The following is a 15,041-nucleotide window of genomic DNA, read 5'->3' as shown; positions in this document are numbered from 1 at the left end:
TCAGGTTTGGTGCCTTTTTCTAAATTAAAGATGAGTAGATCAGACTTTGTGTTACAAGTGTTTTAATGAGCCTGTATTTCTTCTCTTCATCTTTTTATTGTTTTAAAGGTAGATCCATGAGGGAAGTTTTAGGGAAAACTGCATGAATATCCTACAGGAAAATCTTTCCTTTAATGTTTTCATTCAATTCAGTGTAGGGATTTCAGAACTTTTAGAGCCCTCACTTTTACCTCAGTACATCGAGAGGAAAATTATGGAGAATTGTTACATTTTTAAAACCTTTTCAAGCAGAAGACAATATTTTTTTCTTTTCCCTTCTGATAGTGAAATGTCAGTAATTAAAAACTCTAACTGTTGTTGCAGGTCCAGTGTTCAAAAGTGCATGTAGGATGTGTGTGTGATGAATATATTTGTTTTTCCATCTTACAGGATGCAGGATTCACAGTCTGAGTAAACACATCTCTGTATGCCAACAGCAATCACATTCATGCTAGTCTATAAATGTCTCCTTTTGTGGTCTCCTGCCTGTATCTGTTTCAACATTTTCCAGTGGATAAAGACATAATCCATTTCTGCAGGTTGAATAATTCTTAGAAGTTGGAATGGTCCTAGGAACTAGTGCATTGCCTATTTGACTGATCACATCAAATAGAAATCAAAGCTCTATGTTACCCTTTAGAAACAGGTGCATAGATGTTGAGTTCTGTATGACTGGTTATTTGCATGTTTCCCTCCTTTCCCCTTGCAGCAGAGTATTTTGTCCTGGAGATGAAACAAGCAAAGGCTAAACTAATTAACTAACCAGCAGTGATCTACAGTCTCAGCACCTCTCATTCCTGGAGATTTATCCCATTTTGAATTCATTGCTATTTCCCTCCAGGGAAATAAAGATTGCTGCCTATTAAAGATGGGGACAGAAAAAGGCACCTTCACTGGAGACAGCCTGTACAAGAAAATAATACTGTAATCATTCCCTCCAATCAGCTGAAAAGGATTAAATCTTCTTCTTCTAAAGTAATGTTCCAATTGAGCCTTGGGGAAGAATAATTCATGATTAGGGAGAAGGCTGGTCTAGCAAATGTGAACATTATGTCCATTACTTAAACACACTTCCTGGGCTGACTGCTAATGTACCCAGGGGACCTTGCAGCAGCAGCAACTGATAGGAGCAATGAAATAGGCCGACAAGGACAAGAAGTATTATCATCTGCATTCAACAGCACTACATAGACTTTACCACTGTTAAATCACTGCCTTTGGTAAATAGCCCAGATAACTCATTTTAATAGAAGAATTCTTCTCTTCTTTATGCGTATTAAACAACAGACTCTTATGAGCTGTGGCAGTGTATTGATTCTCAGGAAAGGCAGCGTGAATACCAATTCTGTAATTTATGCTGTTTTGTGGCTCTGGCTGTATTTGTTATGCATAGTGTATTAAACATTCAATAGCTCAATTTAATCTTTGCAGCCAAATTGCGCAGCACATCATGCCAGATAGTGGTTGTTTCATATACACAGCCCATCTGCTTCCTGTTCTATAATTCATTCAGCAGGCAAACTTTCTGGCAGCCTCAGGCTACCACATATATATATGTTGTATATATATGTGGCATATATATGTGTTTGTATTTATATATGTATATATAAATACATCCACTTAATGCTGGTGAACATCCAATTACCTTACCTAAGTGTATGTACTACCTTAGGCTATCAGAAGTGCTTGACACTGACTCATTTTTTGGTGCTACTCTACAATTGTACACGTTACTGGAGTCACCACAAAAAATAATGCTGTCCCTACTTTGAGAAAACTGTGGGAGCAGCATTCCTATTTTCAACACTGTATTTTCAGAAGGTACTGGTAACTCAGAATAGGAAAAGGTAAATGAAAACAAAGCACTCTTTTAGTATAGAAAAAATAGCTCTTCCCAAATAGCTTCTGGGGTACACTAGTCCTAAGACTATGATTATTTTGTAGCCTTAACCTCTGCTCTTACTTTTCCATTTCAGATGTCCCATTTGCTTTCTGTGAATTCATTGTGTCATTAAGTGCACATAAGAAATGTGCTTTCAAGCTTTCTTACCTCTGCAGCTGGGGCACTAGGCTGCAACCTGGTCTTGGAAGGCTTTGTTGCTGAATATGAAATCACAGTTGGTGGTTAGAAGTGCTGGACATGTCTCTCAGCATCTCAGCAGTGGAATTGATACCAGAAGTTTCTAGGGTGTTCTAGGAGAAGGCTTGATGTGCTGCAGGCTCTTAGCATTCACTGGTATTAACTGGCAGAAGATAGTCTTCTGACACAAAACATATCTTCAAATTTGCTTTGTTTTTCTTACTGTTGCAACCACATTCTCAAATTACTCATCTTGGAAATTTTACTTCTAGTTTCTGGCATCTGTTGAAAACTGGTTGTGATACTCTGGCATGGAGAGGCAGTGTATAGCTATATCTAGCTGCTTAGGGTAGCTACAGTTAGTAAGCCCTTAACTAGCTGCTTAGGAATTTGAAACTGCACAGTTGAGAGCTGAACAAATCTTTAATGAGAGGGTCATTGCTGAGAGGAGCTGGTACTGAAGATAGGCAACACAGGTTTGCAGCAGCAGAGTTGCTTGCCTGAAATTCTGCAGCAGAAGTGGAAATTGCATCAGTGTCTCCTGAGTCCTGATGGATGAATTTCATGGTTATTTCTGTCTCTCTGCCCTACGTTCGCAGACAACATGATAAAAACATATCAGCATACTCTATAATAAAAGCCACAGTTTCTATTTGACATTTATTAACAAGAAGTTCTTTACTGCAGATGGTTCAGAAACTGCACACTTCAGCTGTGTTAGGAACCTAGATGATGAGATGCATACTTAAGCTTGTACCAGACAAACAACAACAACAAAGAGTTAGGCAGACTTATAAATGATTTTGTGCTTGTGCTACTGAGCCTGAGACATGCTCCACTTCTTTCTTACTTTTCATTTGGCTGAGAGTGTTCTCTATGTTAATAAATACTGAACTAATTTTCCTTTGTTAGAAACTGTTCACCTCAAACAGAATCACAGAATCACAGAATCACCCGGGTTGGAAGGGACCTCAAGGATCATGTAGTTCCAACCCCCCTGCCTAGCAGGGCCACCAAACACACACATTCAGATCAGGTTGCCCAGGACCCCGTCCAACCTGGCCTTGAACACGTCCAAGGACGGGGCATCCACAACCTCCCTGGGCAGCCTGTTCCAGGGCCTAACCACTCTCCTTATAAAGAACTTCCCCCTAACATCCAACCTAAATCTTCCCTCCTTCAACTTGGATCCATTTCCCCTAGTCCTGCTGTTGTCAGCCCTTTTGAAGAGTTTACTCCCCTCGTGGGTGTAGGTTCCCTTCAGGTATTGATAGGCTGCAATGAGGTCACCCCGCAGCCTTCTCTTCTCCAGGCTGAACAAGCCCAACTCCCTCAGCCTGTCCTCATAGGGGAGGTGCTCCAGCCCCCTGATCATCTTAGTCGCCCTCCTCTGGACCCTTTCCAAAATCTCAATGTCTTTCTTGTACTGAAATGATGTAACTGGATACAAGACACCCACATTTTAAAAAGAAGTATACCTGGGAATAGCATTTTCCCAGTTGTTGTGACTGAGAACTACAGAAATTACAAACAAAGAGAAAAGCAGTGTGATCTAAAAACTATTTTGTTTGCTGAATTTATTTCTTACATTAAAATCAAGTACATTAAAGATGTCCCTCACTTTGTATGGAAAACCGTTTCGTAATTCATGCCTGAGTGGGTAGTGTGGTCATGACTATACTGAAGTTAGATGGGTATAAAGGTTAAAGAGTTAAGAGTGAGGAATGCAAATCAGGTCCTCTGTCCCCTGTGTTTGCTTCTGTTATTTCCTCCTTACATTATGGTCCTCACTGATGTGTCAGATGCACAGTTGTTCATTTCAAATCAGAAAAATGCTGTTTTTTCTTCTTTATTTGAATGAGGTGCAATATTAATAGCCAATTTTTGTCTTCCTTTCAATCAAACTTATTTCATACTAGCACATGTGGTTGGAGATCATGCTGCTAAGGTTCAACATTTTCAGGGGAAGTCTATGGTGATTCTGTTTTAACTAATTTAGAGCTGTGTACTAAGCTCCTATATCATACTTAATAGTATTTATTCATTGCAGTTGGACTTCACTGTCATAACCTCAGCTATACTAAATTAACATCGACAACATTGCTAACACTATTTTAAAGAGAAATTTTTGATACTATTTAAACTTTTCCTTTTTGTACCTTTTTGGATAAGCTCAAAGACAAGAGTTTAAAGGGATCTGATAATTATTCCTCCCATAAATTTAAAGAAGTATATGTAAAATATATGAAGTATACAAAATCAGATTTAATTATGTATTTTTCATACAGTATGCAATAAAGTCTTTATGACTCTTATTATTGAGCTGCATAAGGTCAAACAAATTTTGTGTAAATGTTTTTTTTCTTTCTTTTTTTTTTTTTTGTTTTTTTTTTTTTTTGTTTTAATTTGCTTTACAACAGCAAAAAGGTACTTTCAAACTGGCTGATTTTCAGCTTCAGGTTGTTGTAGACTGTGGGGCATAGTCTAAATGCGCTGCCTACTTGAAGTCACCTAACTATTCCCAGCTTACATACTGATATCACTAGGTGGTTTCCCAAGTATAAGGCTTTTCTTTTGTGACTTCTCTGGAAGAAGTACAAACCCATATCCCAGTCTGCCTCAAAAGAAGAAAAAAAGAAAAAAAAAAAAAGGGGAAAATTACTTGTGCTGTATTTCAGTCTCTCTATATATCTCACTAAGCAAGCTGTACCAACCAAGCAGAAACATATTTGGCTTGTTTGAACCAGTGAGCTGAAAAGGAAAAGAAGGCACTGCTGGTGCGTAGCTACAATTAGAAGAAGGTGATATTCACTGGCATCTGTTCCTGAAGTGTGTGAGAGAGCACTGGTTCTCTGCACTGCACAGCTTTCACTGCATTTGTGACTGACCAAAGGTGTGGAAGCTTCAGATGATATACTGTGTAACAGGAAACAGTACTGAATCTGTTGCTTGTAGATGACAATGCTGTACTGAGATTTGACCCTGTTGTTTGACAGTCTTGTCTCAGCGCTTCTTTCTACTTTTGAGACTTTCAGAAACGCAAGGCTGAAGATTTTTCAGTCTTGTAGCAAGTTGGTGATGTAACTGATCTCATATAAATACTAAATCTTTGACCATTACTAGAAATGAATACAGGCTTTAAAATTTTCTTTCAGAACATGGATGAATTCTGGACTTTGACGTGTTTTTGTAAAAAGCGAATGACAGTGTGACCTGTGTGCACAACTGAGAGTTCCCTTCATAATGAATTGGGTCTTAGTTTCTGTCACATCATTTTATACATCGTGATATCAAACTGAGTTTGTAAATTGGGGAAATATGGAGTGCAGCTGTTCAAGAATAATTACACAGAAAATAATGTTCCTCTCTATACTGTCAGATAGAAACCCTTTTACTCACTCTTACAATGCGTAAATTCTTATGCCATTCCTGTTTCAACCAAGAACTTTTGACCAAGCCAACAAACCCTAGTGATGCTGAGCACGGTTTAACAATTTGTTAATTTTTCAATTTGTTTCTGGTTTATTTTTGTTTGGAGTCAAGCATCCAACATACTCAGTCTAGTGGTGGTACACAGCATCATTTTATTTAATAAACAAATATTTTCACAGTTATGCAGTAGCTGTTCCTTTCTTTTTTTCTTTCTGTGGCTTCAAATGCAACCAGAAATCTTGCATTCTTGAATTACCTTGAGGGTCAAATGCATAATGTAACAGCTTACCTCCTGTTTGATTTTCAAACTCTGGCCCTATGGGGATATATCTTTATTGTTATGGTGTTGCCTTGTAGCACTACAGGCTAACAGATCAATTCAGCCTTCAAAGCATTCTATCACCTGTCAATATGAAATTCTAGCAATTACTAGAGTAGGATGGCTGCAAAGCATCTGAAAAACATTCCCTATTGATTGGTTCATCACTCCAGAGTATGATGAACTTGTTTAAGAAAAATTGATCTGTCAAATTGATTTTTTTTTTTTTTTTTTTTTTTTTTTATCAAGGAATCATATACATGGAATTTAAAATTTAAGTAACAATATTTTTGCCCAGAAAAAATGTAAAACACATACTTGGTATGTGCACACAGAATTGGGAAAGAAAAAAAAAAATAGGAGGGAGAAAGAACTTCAAAGTTTTCCTCTACGATTTACAGAGTGCTGGACAAATTTCCCAAACACCTTTTTTATTGCTGAATGTTGTTGTTGATGTTTGCTTGTTTAGCTTGTGTCTTTCATTTAGCAAGTAGATATTAAAAAGCAATGTTCCAATATTTAATAAATGAATTCATTTTCCCAGATTCCCCAAGTGATGGGAATATAAACCTTGTTCTTTGTTGTGCCAATAATCTAAGATGAAGTATGATTTTTAAAAAACAGTTCCTTGTGATGCAGATGATGAAAGAGATGATTAATTATGTAACTTAGAATGTTGTAATTTTAGCACTACTGCTTTCTCCATAGTCTTGTTGCTCTCTTTTGATTACGGTACAAGCTAAAGGCACCCACTGCATCCCATGTTGACTGCAATTGTTTGCATGGCAGTATTGTTGATGTTGTTATTTTCATATAAGGCATCAGAGACTTATTAACATAGTTAGAAGTCAGTTTCTCTCAGCCTCATCCTTCCACTGCAGACTTAAAAAATATGTAAGTGTGAATACAGATCAACAGCCATAAATGCTGTTCCTATTCAGAAAAATATTAGGAATTTCCACAGAACTTCTGGATTCAACAATCCCATTCTGCAAATGTGTTGCGCTTGCAGGTTCTCATCCTCAGATGTCTGCTGTGAAAGCAACATAGTGGGCTGCAAGGATAAATTCCTTGTCTGGATATTGGACAGACCAACCAGAAGTGAGATGTTACTGGACATGGTGCTCACCAAGGCTCATTAAAGAGATTAAGATTGGAGGCAGTCTGGAATGTAACAAACATGTCCTGACTGAGTTTGTCATCTTGAGGAACACACAACTGGCAAATAACAGAGTCAAGTCCCTGAGCTTCAGGAGAGTGAGCTTCAGGCTGTTTAAGGAATTACTGGATGAAATCCCCTGGGAAACTGTCCTTGGGGACCTAGGGATGGAACAAAGCTGTCACCTTTTTAAAAACCTTTCTGAAACACATGAGTTTTTCATTCCCCAGTATAAGAAATCAAGCAGAGGAGGTAGAAAACCAGCATGACTGAGCAAGGACCTGGTGGTCAAGCTGAGAAGGAGAAGTGTTTTTTTCCTAACTACCTACTAAAAGTATCTTCTTTTTCTAAGAAGGAAAAGTACAGGCAGTGGAAGCAGATGGGTTTCTGAGGAGAATAGAGGGATGACATCCAGAAAGCCAAGGCACAGGTGGAACAGAAGTTGGTAAGGGGTGTGAAAAATAACAAAAAGGAGTTCTGCAAATACGTTGGTCAGAAGAGAGGGGCAAAAGAGATTGTACACTGTCTGATAAATTACAAGGGAGGATTAAATTCAAGAGAGTCATGGAGAAGGCTAAGATACTCAACAAGATCTCAGTCTTCACTGGCAGTAAGTCTTCCCATATGTCTCATGACCCTGTATCTCTAAGTGGGACTGGGGGAAGAAAAATCTCTCCACTGCAAGTTAAGAGCAGATTTGAGACTGGTGGAACTGAACATGTACAGATCTATGGGGTCTGATGACTTGCATCCTAGAATCTTGAAGGAACTGTCTGATATGGTTTCTGAGCCATTCCCTGCTATTTTTTCCTTTCCTTCCTTCCTTCCTTCCTTCCTTCCTTCCTTCCTTCCTTCCTTCCTTCCTTCCTTCCTTCCTTCACTCCTTCCTTCACTCCTTCCTTCCTTCCTTCCAAAATGCTACATTCAATAATGAATCCATTCAATATTGAGTATCCATTAATGTATTGAAAGGAATAGAAAAGATAATAGAATAGAACGAGAGCACATGCACAACTTTAACTGTCAGTTTTTTATTAAGACAGAAGCATCCTATTTCAAGTATTTCCCAGATAGCATGTGGGCTCTTTTCAATATAAGTCCCTGCTTTCAGCAAAATTGTTAATTATAGATCATAATAAGCTGTTAGGAGAGAAGCACACACATAATTTGAAAGTGAAATGAGGCACAGTACATAGATAAAGCAATTGTTTATTTAAGAGGTGATTAACAGTAGCAAAACAAGCAAACTGATACTTGAACCTGAAGTAAATCATACCCATTTGGAATTGTTAAACTATTTGCTTATTTGTGCACTGCAACCTAATGCAAAGGTAATGCATAACAAAGTGAGCTTTATCTCCTGTGTTCTAAGGTCAGTATAAACACACCATCTTTGAACTACTACTCTACTGACAGAAAAACCTATCTTAAAAAGATCCTTAGTTTCATAGAGTACAGCAACTGAGGTTTACATTGTTTGGTACTATGATAGACTATAAACCTTTAAAAAGCACTGTAATTACTGAATGAACAAAATAGTTTGCCTTGGGTAGTTATGGCTTTTCTTTCACTTTAAAGTTTATTTCCTCAGAGTTTATGTGACGTTCTTGTTTGCCATGTCAGAATGTTAATCTCAGTGCAAAACACTGTGATTTTTCTGCAAGGATAAACGAGGCCAGAAACATTCTGGGTTTATTTCTAGATGAAAACCATGATGGTAATCCAATCTAATTCTACATTTAAATCAGCGTTTAACTCATTGTTTTATCTGACTCTCATGGGACAGCAATTGCATTTGAAATGCAAAACTTTGTTCACACAGTATGGAGATAGTTATTTTAAGAAGTCACAGGGCAGGTAGGCATTAACTTCGTATTTACAGAGGCACACAAATCAGATCCATGTTAATGATTTGGTGAAATGTAAAATGACCCTAATATTGCTACATTCTGAGGTTTCCATTTTTCATGAAAATGGAGCACTTACTTTAAAAAAAGTTTGAATGCAGCTATTGTAAAAATCTCTGCAAAAATAGTCAATCCTTAAAATGAAAATGTAAAGAGATATTGTGGAAAGTAGCATTCTCTTGGATGGCGTGCTAGATCACTTAGGAATGAATGTGTGATACAGGACAACTAGTGCGACTTCACCAGGGGAAGGTCATGACTAAGCAATCTGGTGGCCTTCTATAATGGGGTGACAGCACTAGTGGACAAAGGGAAGGCAAACGATGTCATTTACCTGGACTTGTGCAAGGCCTTTGACATGGACCTCTACCACATCCTTATCTCCAAATCAGAAAGGTGTGGGTTTGATGGGTGGACCACCCAGTCAATAGGGAATTGGTTGAAAGGCTGCAAACAGAGGGTGGTGATCAATTAATGGTTCTCTGTCCAGGTGGAGGCCGGTAATGAGTGGTGTCCCCCAGGGGTCTGTCCTGGGACCAGTGCTTTTTAATATCTCCATCAGTGACATCGATGATGGAATCGAGTGCACCCTCAGCAAGTTTGCTGATGACACCAAGCTGAGTGGTGTGGTTGACAAGTGGAAGGAAGGGATGCCATTCAGAGGGACCTCGACATGATTGAAAGGTGGGCCCAGGTGAACCTGATGAGGTTCAACATGGCAAAGTGCAGAGTTTTGCACTTGGGCTGGAAGAAACCCAGGCTTCCATACAGGTTGGAAGGAGCAGTCTTTGAGAGCAGAGCCCTGCAGAGAAGGACGTGGGGGTTTTGATAGATGAAAAGCTGAACATGAGCCAGCAGTGTGTCCTTGCAGCTCGGAAAGCAAATGGTATCCTGGGCTCCATCAGAGGAGGGGTAGCCATCAGGGACAGGGAGGTGATTGTCTCTCTCTCCTCTCCTGAGGCCTCATCTGGAGCCCCCAATAAAAGAAAAACAGGGGGCTGTCAGAGGGGATCCAGAGGAAGGTCACGAAGATGATTAGAGGCCTGGAGCACCTTCCCTACAAAGACAGGCTGAGGGAACTGGGCATGTTCAGCCTGGAAAAGAGAAGGCTGTGGGGTGACCTTATTGCAGCCTTCCAGTACCTAATGGGAGCCTACAAACAGGAGAGGAGTCAAGTCTTTACAAAGGTAGATAACTGCAGGACAAGGGGGAGTGTTTTTAAGCTGAAAGAGTTAAGACGTTGGATATCAGGGGAAGTTCTTTATTAAGAGAATGGTGAGGTGCTGGAACAGACTGCCCAAAGAAGTTGTCGATGTTTCATCCCTGGAGATGTTCAAGGCCACATTGGATGGGGCCCTGGGCAGCCTGATCTAGTATTATATATATGGAAGTTGTCAGGCTTGTCTGTGATAGTGTGGTTGGAGCTTGATGATCCTAGAGGGCCCTTCCAACCCAAGCCAATTCTATGATTTTATGATTCTATGATTTATGTGACCTTGTTTCTTCTTTAAGTGATGGTTTATTCTCCATGATAGACACCCACTTTCTCTCAAGTAATAGAAGGCCCCACCTGGAAATTGCCTGAGCTAGTTAATCGGCAGCTCGTCCAGCATTTGCTGGCTGTCATTGTCCTCCGAGTGGCAATAGCATTTTGGCATCACAGGGGTGGACCCAGCAGTTGTGGGATCACTCCCTGTTGGTATGAAAACTGCCAGTGAAGTGAACAGGACAGGTAAACAGAGTGAGAAGCAGCAGAAGGGCAGTACAGCAGTTCGTGTGGGCAGTTCACACAGGACAGGAGAGCAGGGAGGGCAAGAAGAACAGAGTATCTCTGTCCACTCAGAAGGCCAGTGTAACTACCAGCTGCTTTCCAAACAATAAATCTAGCCATGGTCTCCACCAGGTAGAAAGCTCTGGCAAGAAAGAGTGTGGAGACTCAGACAGAGCACCTGCCTAAAAATGCAGCAGTTCAAGTCTCTGGCTGCAGTGAGTGCCTGAGCCTATTTCTGCTGGTGAAGGGCAACAGGGTTTCCACCTGTGTGAGGTTTGAGCAGGTGGATGATCTGCTCAGTATGGTGGTGGAGCTCAAGGAGGTATCAGAGGAGTATCAGAGAGTGCAAGCAGATGATAGATTGGTGGAGTAACTCTTCCAAACTTACAAAGAAGACACCAGGGTGATACTTCCCAAATGGTGGAGGACTCTCTCCATGCCATTGTTGAGCAAAGGGAAGCAATTTAAGGGAAAAGCAGGAATGGAAACAGGTCCCAGTTCAGTGTCACAGGCAACCCTCATTGTGACCTACCTTGTTTCCTCAGGTGCCTCTGTGTAATAGGTTTGATGCCATCAAAACTTGAGAGGTGGTTGGGGATGTGGAGAGAGGTCCACCTACAAGGTTGTCTAGGGTGAGGCTGTCCATTCCACACCTCAAGACTGTCCAAGAAGGACAGAAAGGTGATTGTTGTAGGTGACTCCTAGATGAGAGGAAAGGAGGTTCCTGTGTGTCAGCCCAACCCTAACCAAGGGAAGTATGCTGTTTCCCTGGGCTGTGTCGGGGATATTTCTAGGAAACTTCCCAGTCTGATTCGCCCCTCTGATTATTATTCTTTATTGATAGTTCAGGCTAGCAGCGATGAAGTAACTGAGAGAAGCCTGACAATTGTCAGAAAGGACTTCAGGGAAATGGGGCAGCTAGTGGACAAAGCGGGTGTAGAGGTCATATTTTCCTCTATCCTTTCAGTGGCAGGGAGGGATACTGACAAGAGCAGAAAAACCCATCTCAAAAATATGTGGCTGAGATACTGGTGCAATCGCAAGAATTTTGTTGTTATTGTTGTTTTTTTAACCATGGGACAGTTTACTTGATGCTGGGGCTGATGTCTGCTGATGGGTCTCACCTGCCTCAAACTGGGAAATGGATCCTAGCCCAGAACCAAGTAGGGATTGTTGAGAAGGCTTTAAACTAGATATGCAGGAAGGGGATAAAACCAGGCCTGCTAGAGATGAGTATAGGGGAATGATGATAGGACTGGGGGTGAGGCAAGGGTAGCTCATCTACAGCTATGCACACAACAAGGGCAACAAACAGGAGGATCTGGAAGCCACTGTGCAGCAGGCAAACTGTGACTTAGTTGTCATTCCAGAAACATGATGAGATTGCTCCCTCAACTAAGAATGGATCGAGATAAGCTCTTAGAAACATAGAATCATAGAATCACAAGGTTGGAAAGGACCTACAAGATGATGTAGTCTACCCATCCTCCCATTACCACTGCTACCACAAATTACTAAACCATATCTCGTGGCTCCTCATCCAGATGTCACCTGAATACTGCCAGGGACGGCGACTCCACTACCTCCCCGGGCAGGCCATTCCAGTGCCTGACCACTCTCTGAGAGAAAAAGTTTTTCCTTATGTCTAAACCTCTTGTGGTACAACTTGCAGCCATTTCCTCAGGTCCTGTTTGGGTACAGGAGAAAAAGAGAATCTTCCTCCTGTTGAAGAAGGGACGGACAACTCAAAAAGAGTACAAAGAGGTTGTTGGGATGTGCAGGGAGGAAGTTAGATAGGCAAAAGCCCAGCTTGAACTCAATTTGGCTGTTGGGGTAAAGGAAAAAAAAAAACTTTTTTACAAGTGTGTTAGCAGTAAAAGGAGAGCTAAGGAGAATTTCCCTCCTTTACCAGATGTGGTGGGAAACATGACCATTGAGAATAAGAAAAAGGCTGTAGTTCTCAATGCCTTTTTTCCATCTGTCTTTACAACTCAGACCAGTAATCCTCAGGGTACTATACTCCCTGACCTGCAAGTCTCAGATGGAAACAAAATAAATTCCTGCTATTGAAGTGGAAACAGTAGAGACCTACTACTCCACCTAGACTGCCGTAAGTCCATGGGACTGGATGGGATCCACTCAAAGATCCTGAGGGAGCTGGCAGAGCCAGCTTGGCACATAGCCAAGCCTTTTTCCATCATCTATCATCATTCCTGGTCAACCAGAAAGGTTTTAGGGGATTGGAGTCTTGCCAGTGTGATTCCCATCTGCAAGAAAGGTTGTGAGGAAGATCCAGAGAACCACAGGTCTGTCAGCCTGACCTTGGTGCCAGGCAAGGCTATGCAGTAGATCATCTTGACAGAGATCACATGGCATGTGTGGAACAACCTGGGGATCAGGCCTAGCCAGCATGAATCCATGAAAGGCAGGTCCTGCTTGACCAACTTGATCTTCTTCTATGATCGAGTGACCTATCTGATGAATAATGAAAAAATGTTGGTGTAGTCTACCTAGGCTCCAGCAAAGCCTTCGAGACTGTTTCCCATAGTATTCTACCAAAGCAGCTGACAGTCTGTGGCTTGGACAGATACACTCTTTGATGAGTAAAGAACTGTCCAGATGGTCAGACCCAGAGAGTGGCAATAAAGGGAGTCACATCCAGCTGGCGACTGGTCAGGAATGGTGTTTCCCAAGAGCTGTTCTTGGGCCTGTCCTGTTCAGTGTCTTTATTGATGATCTGGATGAGGGCATTGACTGTGGCCTCAGTAAGTTTGCAGATGATATCAAGTTGGAAGGAATTGTCAATCTGCCTGGGGATAGGAAGGCCCTGTAGAGCTATATGGACAGGCAGGATAGCTGGACTGAGGCCAATAGGATGAAGTTTAATAAGACCAAGTGCAGGTCCTGCACTTTGGCCATAACAACTGCAGGCAGTGCTACAGCAGAGTGGCTGAAAGATTGTGTAGCAGAAATGGACCTTAGGGTATTGATTGACATTCGGCTGAATATGAGCCGACAGTGTGCCTGGGTGGCCAAAAAGGCCAATGGCATCCTGGCTTGTATCAGAAATGGCATTGCAGCAGGAGCAGGGAAGTTCTCATCCCTCTGTACTCAGCTCTGGTGAGGCTGCACCTCAAGTACTGTGTTCACTTTTGGTTCCCTCACTATAAGAAAGACATTGAGTCTCTGGAGCATGTCCAGAGAAGGGCAACAAACATGGTGAGTAGTCCAGAGAACAAGTGTTATGAGAAGCAGCTGAGACACCTGGGAATATTTATTCTGGAGAATAGGAGACTCAGAGGATACCTTATCACTCTCTACAACTACCTGAAGGGAGGTTAAGGTGAGCTGGGGGAGAGCATCTTCTCCCATGTAATTAGCAAAAGGATGACAGGGAATGGCTTCAAATTGCACCAGGTGAGATTCAGATTAGAAGTTAGGAAATACGTATCCGAGAGTGATCAGGCAATGGAATGGGCTGTCCAGGGAGCTCATAGAGCAACTGTGCCTGGATTTGGTCAGGAAACATTTAGATGCAGTACTGAGGGACACTGAGATTTAGAGGGAAATATTGGTTGTAGGTGGGTGGTTGGACTGAATGATCCTAGAGGTCTTTTCCAACCTTGGTGACTCTATGATTCCATGATTCAATGGATGAAGATCTGGCTGCAGGATCAAGTCCAGAGGGTGGTGGTTGACTCAGTGTCTGGATGGAGATCCGTGATGAATGGTGTCCCACGATGGTCAGTGCTGGCAGCAATACTCTTTAATATCTTCATCAATGATATCAATAGTGGGGTCAAGTGCTTCCTTAGCAAGTTGTGGGGTGCAGTCAATACACAAGAGGGACAGGATGCCATCCAAAGGGACTTAAACAGGCTTGAGAGGTAGGTCCAGGTGGGCCACATGGGGTTCAACAAATCCAAATGCAAGGCCTTGCACTTTGGTTGAAGCAACCCTCATTATCAATACAGGCTGGGGGATGCAAAGATTGAGTGCAGTCTTGCTGAAAAAGACCTGGGGGTACTGGTGAATGGGAAGCTGGACATGAGCTAGCGACATGCCCTCACATGCCAAAAAGCGAACTATATCCTGGTCTGCATCAAAAGAAGCGTGGCCAGCATGTGGAGGGGAGGTGATCCGGACCCTCTGCTCTGTGCTGTTGAGGTGTCACCTGGAGTACTGCATCCAGATGTGGAGGCATATGGCATATACATATATATGATGGCATATGTGTTGGAATATGCCCAAGGAGGGCCACAGAAATAATCCAAGGGATGAAACATTTCTCCTGCATGGAGAGGCTGAGAGAGCTGGGGCTGTTCAGCCTGGAG

This window comes from Centrocercus urophasianus, unplaced genomic scaffold (assembly GCF_019232065.1).
Source record: "Centrocercus urophasianus isolate 14NV4802_14NV808 unplaced genomic scaffold, USGS_Curo_1.0 seq_27, whole genome shotgun sequence".
Classification (NCBI taxonomy): domain Eukaryota; kingdom Metazoa; phylum Chordata; class Aves; order Galliformes; family Phasianidae; genus Centrocercus; species Centrocercus urophasianus.
The sequence above is the reverse complement of the archived record's forward strand: the minus strand, read 5'-3'. Positions refer to the sequence as shown.